This window comes from Poromitra crassiceps, assembly GCF_964638095.1.
Source record: "Poromitra crassiceps genome assembly, chromosome: 28".
NCBI classification, from domain to species: Eukaryota; Metazoa; Chordata; class Actinopteri; order Beryciformes; family Melamphaidae; genus Poromitra; species Poromitra crassiceps.
Window position 1 is genome coordinate 13,632,462 of NC_139651.1, and position 12,500 is coordinate 13,644,961.

Here is a 12,500-nt window from a genome sequence, read left to right on the forward strand (position 1 = left end):
GTGCACGGGTGTAGGCATGTTCGCACACAGGCACACAGTGCTTACATGTTTACATGCAATCACGCAACGAAGAATGTATGAAAATTCAGTGATTCACCCGTTTGCATGATTCTATAATCAGTTGATTATCAATTGCAGAGACGCATAAACAGTGCGTAAAATGTGTTGTTTATTTTTCAAAGGGGTTAGTGGCTATGAAGACATACTGACTATTTTCTATTGTATTGTATCTTGTCTTATGTAGTTAAGTCTTTTGTGTTTCTATGTTTCTCCATTGTCTCACCGCATTGAATTTCCCCCGTGTGATAAGAAAGTTGATCTAATCTAACCTCGAATAGAGTGACACCTCCTCTTTACATGTGATATGCACTCTTACAAAGGATAACACACATCTGTGTGTCTTCTTTACTGTAGGACAACACAGGTACAGGACCCACTGCTTAATTATGATTATTATTATTATTGTTATTATTATTATTATTATTTTACTATTACTATAGTTGTTACTGTTATTATTACTGTTTTTACATAGCATTATTTGCTATTATCGAAATGTTATTTTTGGTTGTTATTATTGTGGTTACTGTTGCTACTGGTCTCTCTCTCTCTCTCTCTCTCTCTCTCTCTCTCTCTCAACCCAATGGGTCAAGGAAGATGGCCGCCCACCTTGAGTCAGGTCTGCTGGACATGCTAAAGGTGGAGTTTCTCCTTGTCGTGCTCATGTGAGAACTGTTTCAGTTGGTCTGAAACAGCCTGGTCCTGACCTGCTCTATATGATAAGTGTCACAAGACGACTTTTGATTTAACACTATAAAAAATAAATAAAATTGACGTAACTTGAATTCGCTTGACTTTTCATCACAACATGCTTATTGAACATCCATTTTAACACTACGTGTTATGAACATATCGCCGCTGTCGGGCCAGGACCTCGAATTTCCAAAACAGACACTTTTCAGGAAGTAAAAAAAACCTGTTTGCTCTTAAACTACTGGACCAAATGTCGTCCAAGTTGGCACATGTCTTAATTATAGTTAGTTTCCCGCTGAATGTGTCATTACTTTATAAATATCTTACCTGGATAAGCTCAAATGATGTTGTTTATATTATCAGTCCGACTTGGAAGCGCTTTCTCACGGCCAGTCAAGCGGGAGAGAGTCGCATACTCATGCACGAGCCCCCAAGCTCCAGGCCGCGGGGGCGCGCGTAGCAGCAGCAGCAGCCCTCCTCGCTCTCATGGCCGAATGGGGGCTTTCGCATGGGGTGAGAAATAGTCTGACATAACGTAACGTTAACGTTACTTTATTCTCGTCAGAAAGCACTCCGATTTGCATGTTAAAACAAGTTTGCAGCCTAGGAATAACTGGAAAACATTTGATTGATATATTAACGTCAGAGGAAGCCAGGATTAGTCAAAACGATATGAGAAATACACAGCGCGTCTGCTGTGTGTCTTTTCCGGGTTTAGTGTCCTGCGTGGGGGGGTACACACGGAGGTAGGGGGGGAATTTCGAGGTTTGACTGACAGATTGAGGGCGAATGGCGTTACGAGATTTACTCACAAGCTCGTTTTAATGCTTTTCCATTGGTTGCATTTGTTAAAAACCACACAGAGACGTGAAGGGTGACCAATGGCATTGATTCATGACAAAAAATAAAAAAGTGAAAAAAGTGACATTCGAGGTCCTGGCCCGACAGCGACGATATATTGTGTGGAAAACAACACGCGTGTTGTGTGACGCATGTCCTCTGTTAATACCAGTAGCCCCGACACAATAAGCCCCAGCACAAGCAACATAGAGACACTGCAACACAGTTTGCCGCGGGAATACTGTGATGCGGTTCAGCTTCGAACACGGCTCAGCCAATCACAACGAAGCACCGAACACGGCTCAGCCAATCACAATGAAGGACCAAAAGTATCCGTTTTATAATCGCACCTAAAGAAACGTGATGGAGGTATCTCCATCTTGTGACTTCTCTCTAATGCCAGTAGAACTCAACATACGTACTGTGCAGTGCACGCCTTACTGCCGTACTCACAGTCATCATCGCTTTACAACTGCATGTTTTGTGTACGCATGAAAATGCAGCCAGTGAGAAGTACTCAAACAAATAACTGGGATATGGTATACACACACACACACACACACACACACACACACACACACACACACACACACACACACACACACACACACACACACGCACACTGTGAAGATTTGAAGGGAGATTTTTTTTAAAGATGTGTATATTCCCCGCCACCCCCCCACCCCTGCTCCATATTTCCATGTGATTAAATTATTCAGTGGTACAAACTACAATTATGCTTTATTAAAAATTATTAAAAAATTCTCGCCGGGTTCCGTAGATGTGAAAGAATTTATTGCCTGCTTGTTTTTCTAATTTGCATCATTGATTCTGGTGCGGTGTTTGAAAAGCAATGACGCTCCTATACCACTATAACTACTCTCTCTCTCGCTCTCTCTCTCTCTCTCTCTCTCTCTCTCTCTCTCTCTCTCTCTCTCTCTCACTCTCTCTCTCTAATAGCGATGGGATGTATTAGGGTGCGGGGCGGATGCGAGGGCAGAACGAGTGCTGTTTTCCTCCTTTGATAGATGTGCAAGAGATGTGCTGATTTTATTTACATGTGTTTATCAGTTTTATGAGTCGTGAGAATGTTTCATTGAGGGTATATATATATATATATATATATATATATGGTATATATATATTATGCTTGTCTTTCAGCACAGACGAGGACAAGATCACTCTGACAATTCAATCCGAGTTACTATTTGTCGCTCACACAACTCCAAAGCTATAATAATCACACTGAGTTTTATGTTAATACGTTTTATGATCATAAAAAAATTAATATGCGGGTAAAATATCCTCATTTTCCAGCACAAAACAAACGCCAAAATAAATAAAAACATTCACACTCGAGACAAACGCTCCGGACATTTTTTTGGGTGCGATAAAGTACGGAATCGAACTCTCACGCTTAAAGATGGCATTTCCATACATTAAATATACATGTGGAATTTACACTTCAAAGTTGGGCCCATTACACGAGCCATTAGTTATACTTGTTATAGCAGATCCCTATGGCCAGGATATGAATCATTTAACAGTGACTTACTGTAAACTAAATTCAATTTTCTTTCAAAGCAGTTGTCTCCCTCAGCATTTTGGAGAGGGGGAGACAGAGAGAGAAAGAGAGAGAGAGAGAGAGGGGGTATTAGGGTAATATAAGGGGAACAGTAAGAGAGGGAGAAAGACAGACAGACTGTTGAAAAGGATAACAAAAAATGTCAGAGAAAAACGGGGTTAGAAAGACAGACACAGAGACGGAGAGATGGAGAGAGAGAGAGAGAGAGAGAGAGAGAGACTCTCGCAGAGTATTGCTCGCTCCCTCTCATTGCGTCTTGAATCCTGAGCAATGACTGGCTACTTTAGCAATTAAAATGGGGGGCAAAGACACAGTGGCTTGCTGTGGCCCAGAGACTGGCCCATTCATCATCCCAACTGCCATAAAACAGCACTAGATGGATTCTTTGATTTTAGCTTTGGAAGAACATAAATCAAAATCTAAACCACGGCCTGTCACAAGCATCACCAGAATTATCCGTTTGAGAGAGAGAGAGAGAGAGAGCGAGCGAGGGCGAGAGAGGATCTACTCTCATTGTTTCTCCTCCTCTTCCCAGACAAACGCTCACTCCCACCTCCTATCCCCCAGTGTGACACTCTGGGTAATCTATAAGTGTCTCGTAATGAGCCCTTTTCTACTGCGCAACACCATTCATCACACATTACAGAGCACAAATCCTAATCTAGCACTGTTCTTTTAATGAATAAGGAATCTTGTAAGATACTTTTTTTTTGTGTGTGCACATTTTAAACAACAGAAACAGACCAAATGGAAGCAAAAATAATGTGCAGGTATAGAGACATGAAAGCCTGTCTGAAAAGTAACAGACATTCCTGCTTCCCAAAAACAAGAACTATCAAAGTGTCCAACTCGATGCGTTAGTAAGGAACAAAACCGCAAGATACTGTCCAATGCTGAATCATATACTGCTTTAACAGGAAGTGACCGCCGCCTCGCTGATCTGAGACCAGTGGAAATGCTTTCAAACTAGTAACGACTGTAACCATTCAGAATCAATTAACCAATCACCAGTGCAGCTTTTTGAATCAGCGCTGATGTAAGTCCATTATTGGGAATGTACTGTATAGGTCGCTGAATCCAGTGACACGTTCAAATGAAACGAATGAGAGGTTCTGATGCATCGGGCCAATATGTAATGAATGACTCATGAAATATGATTGGAACTGTTTGCCATACGTCCTCATACCGAAGCGACAGAATGAGTCGATTTCCAAAAACCACGTACTGTATATGAGCAAAACGGTGCGTGCAGGCGATAGGCCTCGAGTTGGTTCATTTCAAAACGTCATGCAGCTACTGTATGTTTAAACGTCGGTTATGTTTCAACGTCTAGTTTAAGCGACTACAACGATGTTTGATCGAGATCTCACCAAGAATGTTTCCCATTCTTCCAGTTACTTCTCTGTTAGGTTTGTTTATACTGTCATGTGAGAACCTTGTAACCCCTAAGCACGCCACGAGGTCATTGGCATGTTTTCACTTCAAATGAGTTGGTTGAGATCAACTCAAAATACACGTTGGTCAAGTTAAAAACAAGGCTGTTTTTAGCTCCTGGAAAATTTAGATTTTCATGCTTTCTTTACATGCTTGGTTTGGAATTAACCACACCATTGATTTTTTTTTAATAATATTTATTTTATTTTAACTTTTATTTTAACTTTGGCAACATCTTTATTGTTCAGCACGCATTGCTGTTCCTGCACTGCTCTTCCCAGACATCACCTGTCAATCAAACAGTGGGCGGAGCTTGTATTTTCTGTTGACCACTGCTCATGCAACTGCCGTGTTAAGGACAACTCGGAAGTTTTGTGTCAGAATTTCCGACCTCCGAGTTGCGTTCATGCTGTTTTTTAACTCCAAAAACATACACAGCTAGCTATTCATTGGCAAAATAGCTGTTGAATTCAACATATCGCTATAATCTGAGCGAAATATAAACAATATAAACACATAATTACACCTCAAGTTTGGTCAACAAATGATGACGTCAACTCGGACAAACCGCAGCTCCGAAACAATACCCGCCCTCAATCCGTGTTCCGGGTTGTCTTGAATGGGGTATACCTAAAACACATCACTTCCTGTATGGCAGACGACTTTATCCTTCACTAGATGTCATTTCAACATTGCGCTAGCTCAGTATCTTTTTTGGCTATGTAACTTTTAGACCAAGCAACAGATTGTATGAATATAAACAACTGTAAATATCAAAAACGTGCACCAGAGCAGTCCATACAGGTACATGTATGTACTAGGGGTGTCAAAATTAATCGTATAATCGATACATCGCGATGCGGACGTGTGAATCGAATCGTTGACAGATGAATCGTTGAATCGTTTATGTTTAAATTTCTATTGAAATTCAGATTTTAAAGCACATTCTAAGTAAAAAAGGGAGTTGATATTTATCTGACTGCTTGTATTAACCGATGAAAAAGTAGTCATGTGCAGTAATAATACTACAGAAAATTGAGGATTTGATACTTGGAGCTGCAATACTTTGAGCTGTATCGAGATGCATCGTGGAATCGAATCAAATCGTTGACAGATGAATCGTAATCGAATCGTGAGGCCAGTGAAGATTCACAGCCCTAGTATGTACAAGACCACGCTTGTACATACTAGCGTGGTCGGCTAATGTACGCGCATATTTCCCACATGAGCGAACGCCAATCCCTTTAATATGTGATCCTAAAGCATTTGGTATTGATGCACTTTATCAAAGTCCAAATATCCATCGGCTTCCATCAAACACCGCCTGCCAATGGCTGCCTGTCTGCCTGCCGGGCTCGACGGGCTCGACGATTCATCTGAGACGGATCCCTTTGATTTGTGGTCCTCATTTGTATGTCTGTCTGTGAGAAAATGGAGGACAGCTGTCAATGCAGAGACATTTGTCTCTGTCATCTTCTCCCCCTCCTCCATCCCCACCCCCCTTACCCCATCCTCTCTCTCTCTCTCTCTCTCCCTCTCTCTCTCTCTCTCTCTCTCTCTCTCTCTCTCTCTCTCTCTGTCTCTCTCTGTCTTTTCAATTCTCGGCCGTTGAGCGCACCGCATCTAAGAAAGAAAAAAAACCTGATAATTCCACTGTCTCAACCACTTACGAGCAGATTCAATCAAAAATAAAGCAACACATGAAATGACCTATTTTAATTCCCCCCAATGCGACGAGGACATTCAATTACATCTTGAGAAAGATGCGTTTTTCACGGTGGCGACAATTAAAGTCTTATTTAATGTTTAAAGCATATTACTTTCCTTTATTACACATCTCATAACAAAGTCAGCAGCCATCAAGGTGCAACGCCTTTTGTTTTGGATTTTATTGCAAAAGCTCATCAAAGCGAGAGACAATGAAGAAATGAGAGGAACTGAGGGAGGTGTGTGTGTGTGTGTGTGTGTGTGAGAAGGGGAAAACAGCCCTTACACTAAGGTAACATATTCATATTCATATTCCATTTGCTTGAATTTGTATGAATTTATCATTTCATTCAACTGATATGAAGCCTCCTGTTCTATTTTTGTGCACATAAGGCAGTAACAGGTAACATTTATTACAAAAAATATACAAAAAAATATAACCTATATATATATATATATATATATATATATATATATATATATATACCGGTATATATATATATATATATATATATATATATATATATATATATATATATATATATATATATGTATATGTATATACACACATATATACGTGTATGTGTGTGTGTGTGTATATACAGTATATGTATATATACACACACTGGTATATATGTATGTATATATATATATATATATATATATATTTATTGAGTCTATTTCTGCAATAACTGCACTTTATGGCTGTTTAAACTCGACGAACGTTGATGTTACTGCACGAGCCGCACAGCCACGGAGGCAGCCATTACGCCGTTACTGTTTTGCCAGCGGCGTTCCTGATTGGCCGGTTATGATGTCAACTACGAGGCGGGTTGCTGATTGGCTAGAGCACTTTGTAATTTCTGAAAACACCCTCCCAGGGCTGGAGGCCAGACGGTCTGGTCGAACGAAAAAGGAAATGTGAGTTCACGTGACCGGCTGGTTTACCAGGCTAACTTACAATATGACAATATATATATATTTTTTTCTTTTACAATTTCCAATACATACAATTAGTAAGAATGTGCATTTTTTCCAATACAATTGTTATTTTAGTGCCGTACATATCTGTATGAAGTTGAGTTTACTGTACATTCTCTCTCTCTCTCTCTCTCTCTCTCTCTCTCTTCTGGATTTGTGCTAACACACATGTGAGGATACAGTATTTCAACACAACGTGTGATAGCATGTGTTTTCCAGGAGTAAATCAGTACCTGGCTCGGCCCCCTAATAGTGGACCCGTGGCCGGGCACATGTGGCCGGCTAGCACCACTCACTTCATTGGCCCAATGAAATACACTGTTCATTAGGCCATTGATCAACTAGTCTCATCCTGTCACCAGATTACAGCTGGCCAGCGCTCCCACCTACACACACACACACACACACACACACACACACACGCACACACACACACACACACACACACACACACACACACACGCACACACACCCACCTACACACACACGCACACACACACACACACACACACACACACACACACATACACACACACACCTACACACACACACACACACACACACACACACACACACACCTCTGCGGTGAGACGCAGGGCTGGTAAGTGGGGTCAGGGGTGGCGTGTAGTAATCCATCTAACCAGCGTGACAGCGGCAGCTAATAAATCACTTATTCATCGTTTAATCCATCGTCTGTCGCCACCAAACTCCCGCAAAACAATGCCTTCACAAAACACCCAGGACCCAGCGTCTGTGGAGATGTCTCCCTGCTGCAGAGCACCCAGCCTCTGTGTGGAGATGTCCCCCTGCTGCAGAGCACCCAGCCTCTGTGTGGAGATGTCTCCCTGCTGCAGAGCACCCAGCCTCTGTGTGGAGATGTCTCCCTGCTGCAGAGCACCCAGCGTCTGTGGAGATGTCTCCCTGCTGCAGAGCACCCAGCCTCTGTGTGGAGATGTCTCCCTGCTGCAGAGCACCCAGCGTCTGTGGAGATGTCTCCCTGCTGCAGAGCACCCAGCCTCTGTGTGGAGATGTCTCCCTGCTGCAGAGCACCCAGCCTCTGGGTGGAGATGTCTCCCTGCTGCAGAGCACCCATCCTCTGTGTGGAGATGTCCCCCTGCTGCAGAGCACCCAGTGTCTGTGTGGAGATGTCTCCCTGCTGCAGAGCACCCAGCGTCTGTGTGGAGATGTCCCCCTGCTGCAGAGCACCCAGCGTCTGTGTGGAGATGTCTCCCTGCTGCAGAGCACCCAGCGTCTGTGTGGAGATGTCTCCCTGCTGCAGAGCACCCAGCCTCTGTGTGGAGATGTCTCCCTGCTGCAGAGGACCCAGCGTCTGTGGAGTCGGGTGCACAACAGCTTTGGGCCTGTCTGCACTGTTACAAAAGAAAGGACATACAGAGAGCAAGTTAGAATGTGTTCAGAAACATTTTTTTTAGTGCCTTGTCAGCGTTTTTCAAATTCGTTCAAAAATCCTGATCAGATTCACATAAAATGTATGTCAGTCTGACTTAAATTGGCCTTAAAGTCCCAATATGTAACTACATTATTTTACCATAACAGCTTCTAAATCATTTTGATGGTACACTGACTTCTAATATTCTATCATTCCCACTGCGCGCCCGAACGAACGCCTGTTTCCTGCACCGAGTAGCTTTAGTGAGCGGAGCATCAAAGTGACCTGGATGTACGTAACTCCATTTCCTGCTGCAGCTCCTTTAGATTAAAAGCTTTCTGCTGACAAACCAATGGGACACTTTTATTGTGAAGAACATATAGGAAGTGAAATGTGTTTATCGCTCTGAGTTAGCATAGCTTCATTAATGGCGCTATAGGATGAATCAGCGTGACATCACAATCCCCACAAATCCCCCGGAAATGCGGAAGCCCGCAGCAGTTAACTAGTATGAGTTGTGCCTAACAAACGTTAATATCTCAAAAACTATAAATCACATCACTTATATTTTGACATTCTGAGTGAGAGCAAGTCTCCACAAGCCCCCGAGATGCCAAGTTGACTTGAAAAGACATCATTCACACCCTGTTTTCAGCTGCAATCTTCAATGTGTATTCTCTCTTCTTCCTTCTTCCTACGGCTATGAACATTTCAGCTAAGAACAGGGTGTAAATGATGTCTTTGCAAGTCACCTTAGCATCTCAGGGCTTGTGGAGACTTGGATTATGCCAGGTGAGCAGCAGTATGGCGCCTTTTTTTTCTTCTTCCTTCCCTCCCGTTTGAAAGTTGGTCACCATTCACTTCAGTTGTTTAGGATCATTCTGTACTGGTGTTTAGCTGTGAAACTCATGTTGTGTGGACTAAAAAGAATCAGCCATCCTTCCATCAGCATGGGGGTGCGTAGATAGCGACTGAATCTTCATTTTTGGGTGTATGTACCCTTTAAGCCCACATTGAAAGTGAACAGCTCTGGTCAAACCCTAAACCCCCCTCACTCCAGAGGCCTTTAATTCACTCCTTCCTCTCTTCCTCTCCATCGCTCCTCTTAATTCACGCTCTCCAAAGCGTGTTGTCTCACCTGACAAGCCCGAGAAACGGGCCGAACGAGAGCCGCGGACTCAGAGAGAAAAGAGAGAGAGAGAGAGGAGGGCTGATCTTACAGTTTAATTACCAGCACCTGCCTTGTAAGTGCTCTGGTGGGGAACTACAAGACCCAGCTACAGGAGACAGCTCCGCGCTCATCCTCGCCGAATTAAACCGGCCCATTAGAGAGGGAACAGACGGCTCCGCCGCTTCCTGTTTCCTGTCCGTCCCAATCCTTCCCTTCCCATCTCTCTCAGCGACCTTCTGCTCGTCTTCATTCCCTCTCCTCTCCTCTCCTCTCCTCGCCTGTTCCTCTGGCCACGCCCACGTCTATCACTTATCTTTGACTTTGTTTACCGTCGCAAATAACACTTTGAGGTCTTTTCTGTGTCTCTGTGATTGAAAGTCGTCGGGTTAAGAACACGAGTAAGAGGTGAAAGGTAATAAAAATAGCTATTACGCATATATCGCCCCATTCCAACGTGTCACTCCGAGAGAGGGAGAGAGAGAGAGGGCGAGAGAGATGAGGGAGAGAGAGAGAGAGAGAGAGAGAGAGGGGGGGGGGGGAGAGAGAGAGAGAGAGAGAGAGGGCGAGAGAGATGAGGGAGAGAGAGAGAGAGAGACAGAAAGAGAGAGGGAGAGAGAGAGAGGGGGGGGGGGAGAGAGAGAGAGAGAGGACACCTAATTACAGGGAGCGCACTCTGCTGCTTTTATCAGTAATTGGACTATATAGCCCTTCATTATAATTTACTTTCTCCCCCAAACTGTGATAATGCAGACAAGCAGAACTGAGTGGGCCTGTTAGTGGCCCTGAAACTGACACCAGTTAATGGTTAATTATAACGACTAAATTAAAGGAGTGACGTTGAGAAAGGCACTGAATAAAACGCCGGCCACTTCATTTAACAGCATCACTATCAGAGGAAACTCACAGAGTTCCTGGATTGGAAATAGGAGAAAGGTAAAGAAAACCAAGCAACAGAGGGAGGGGTATTCCCCTTTTTCCTGGACTTACGTTTCCCGGTTGTCGACTTCCTGTTTAAAAAAATTTCACTAGTAAGGAGGTGCGCGCCGCTGTCAAAGAGTGGGAACGTTTGGCTTATTTTATCCCAAATGGCTAAAAATAGTAACGTTGTGTGGTTGCATAGCGGCAATATTTTACAAAAACGAGGTGAATGTCAATTCACTCGTACTGTACGGGCTTATTTTAGACGAAATGGCAAAAAAAAGTATGTGGTTGCATAGCATGCATGTTTTGAAGGCTAAACGTCCAAACCAGAACTCTTATTATTTGGTCATTGAACGGAGCTTTAGCGGCCTCTCTCTTTCAAGATTCAAGATATTGTCACTCCGTTGTACAATTATGCACGTTTGAAATTATTGTGCTGGGGGGCTCCATTACAAGACATAGGTAGGTACAAAGTCACAACAATTATTATGATTATTTTCAGTCTCTTTCGCTATGAGCGGTCCTGGGCGGAAACAGACAACCGCCAGCTGGAAGCAGGGAGGGAGGGTGTCATGGAAGAGCCCACGGTCTCACCAGGAAACTGGTGAATAGAGGAGAGCGTTTAGTTCTGTAGGTTCTTATTGAGCTGGTTGTCAGAGTTGAGCGGCATTAAGAGAGCATTAATTGACTGTTGCAGTGTGCGATTGGGAACGGGGCCGAAAAACATATTTTAATTTGGGAGCTGTCCGCCGGGCAGAATGCGTTCGCTTGTAATCAATTACTGCTCAGGACGACGTAACAACACGAGGAACGAGACGGACAAAGAGATGCTGAGATGCAGCCATGGCCGGCCGACAATATAAACACATTTGCAATGGGCTGTATTTTACGGCCCCGGGCGCCATTGTTCACAAAAGGGGAGCAGTTCAGTTGAAATGTACTCTTTTGTTCGGCCTCCATTGTTCATCACTCTGGCTGTGGCTCTATTCACAAACACACAGGAAGAACACAGCAGCGAGCGGACATGTTTGCACATGCATGCCTGATGCCTCTCGCTCGCCTCTCTCTCTCCAACCCAATTGCCAGGATGAAATGTCAGTGTTATATCTTTCTGTATTATGTGCTGTACAATCTCCACCTAAATGTGTTTCTAAAACGTGACATTTTACATCTCTGCAAACCTACAATCTCAATGTAAATTTGAAACAAAACGGTGGTTAATTTGAAAACCTTGCTTCCTTTATGTTAAATCCAAATAAAACAGCTTTGGTTTTGTTTAGGAAAGTAAAAGGACTTGTGTTAGGAAGTTTGTGTGAAGTTTGCTGGATCTTAGGTAAGAGCTCACAGGCAGTGATCGATTAGAACCACAGAGATGTCTTTCAGGCTAATTTACAGTATTTGGGATATCAGGCAGAAAAAGTACCGGTATACAGAGTAGCTTACAGATCGCAGAAAGGGATCATAACAGAACAACACCTTTATACCCACCACATTCGAGGTATGACATCGTTGGTGATGTCACAACGTCCCGGGAAGTATCGATGACCTCACAAAGTCACGTCTGCCATCACACAGTCTGGAGGCAGCCTAGACCGTCTGACATCACCGATGACCTCACAAGGTGAACTCTGACATCATCACCATCATTGCGTCGTGGGCTCCTTGGTTCGTGAACAGGCCTGATGGTGGGCCATTACGGAGCATTTTCTACAACTTGGTTA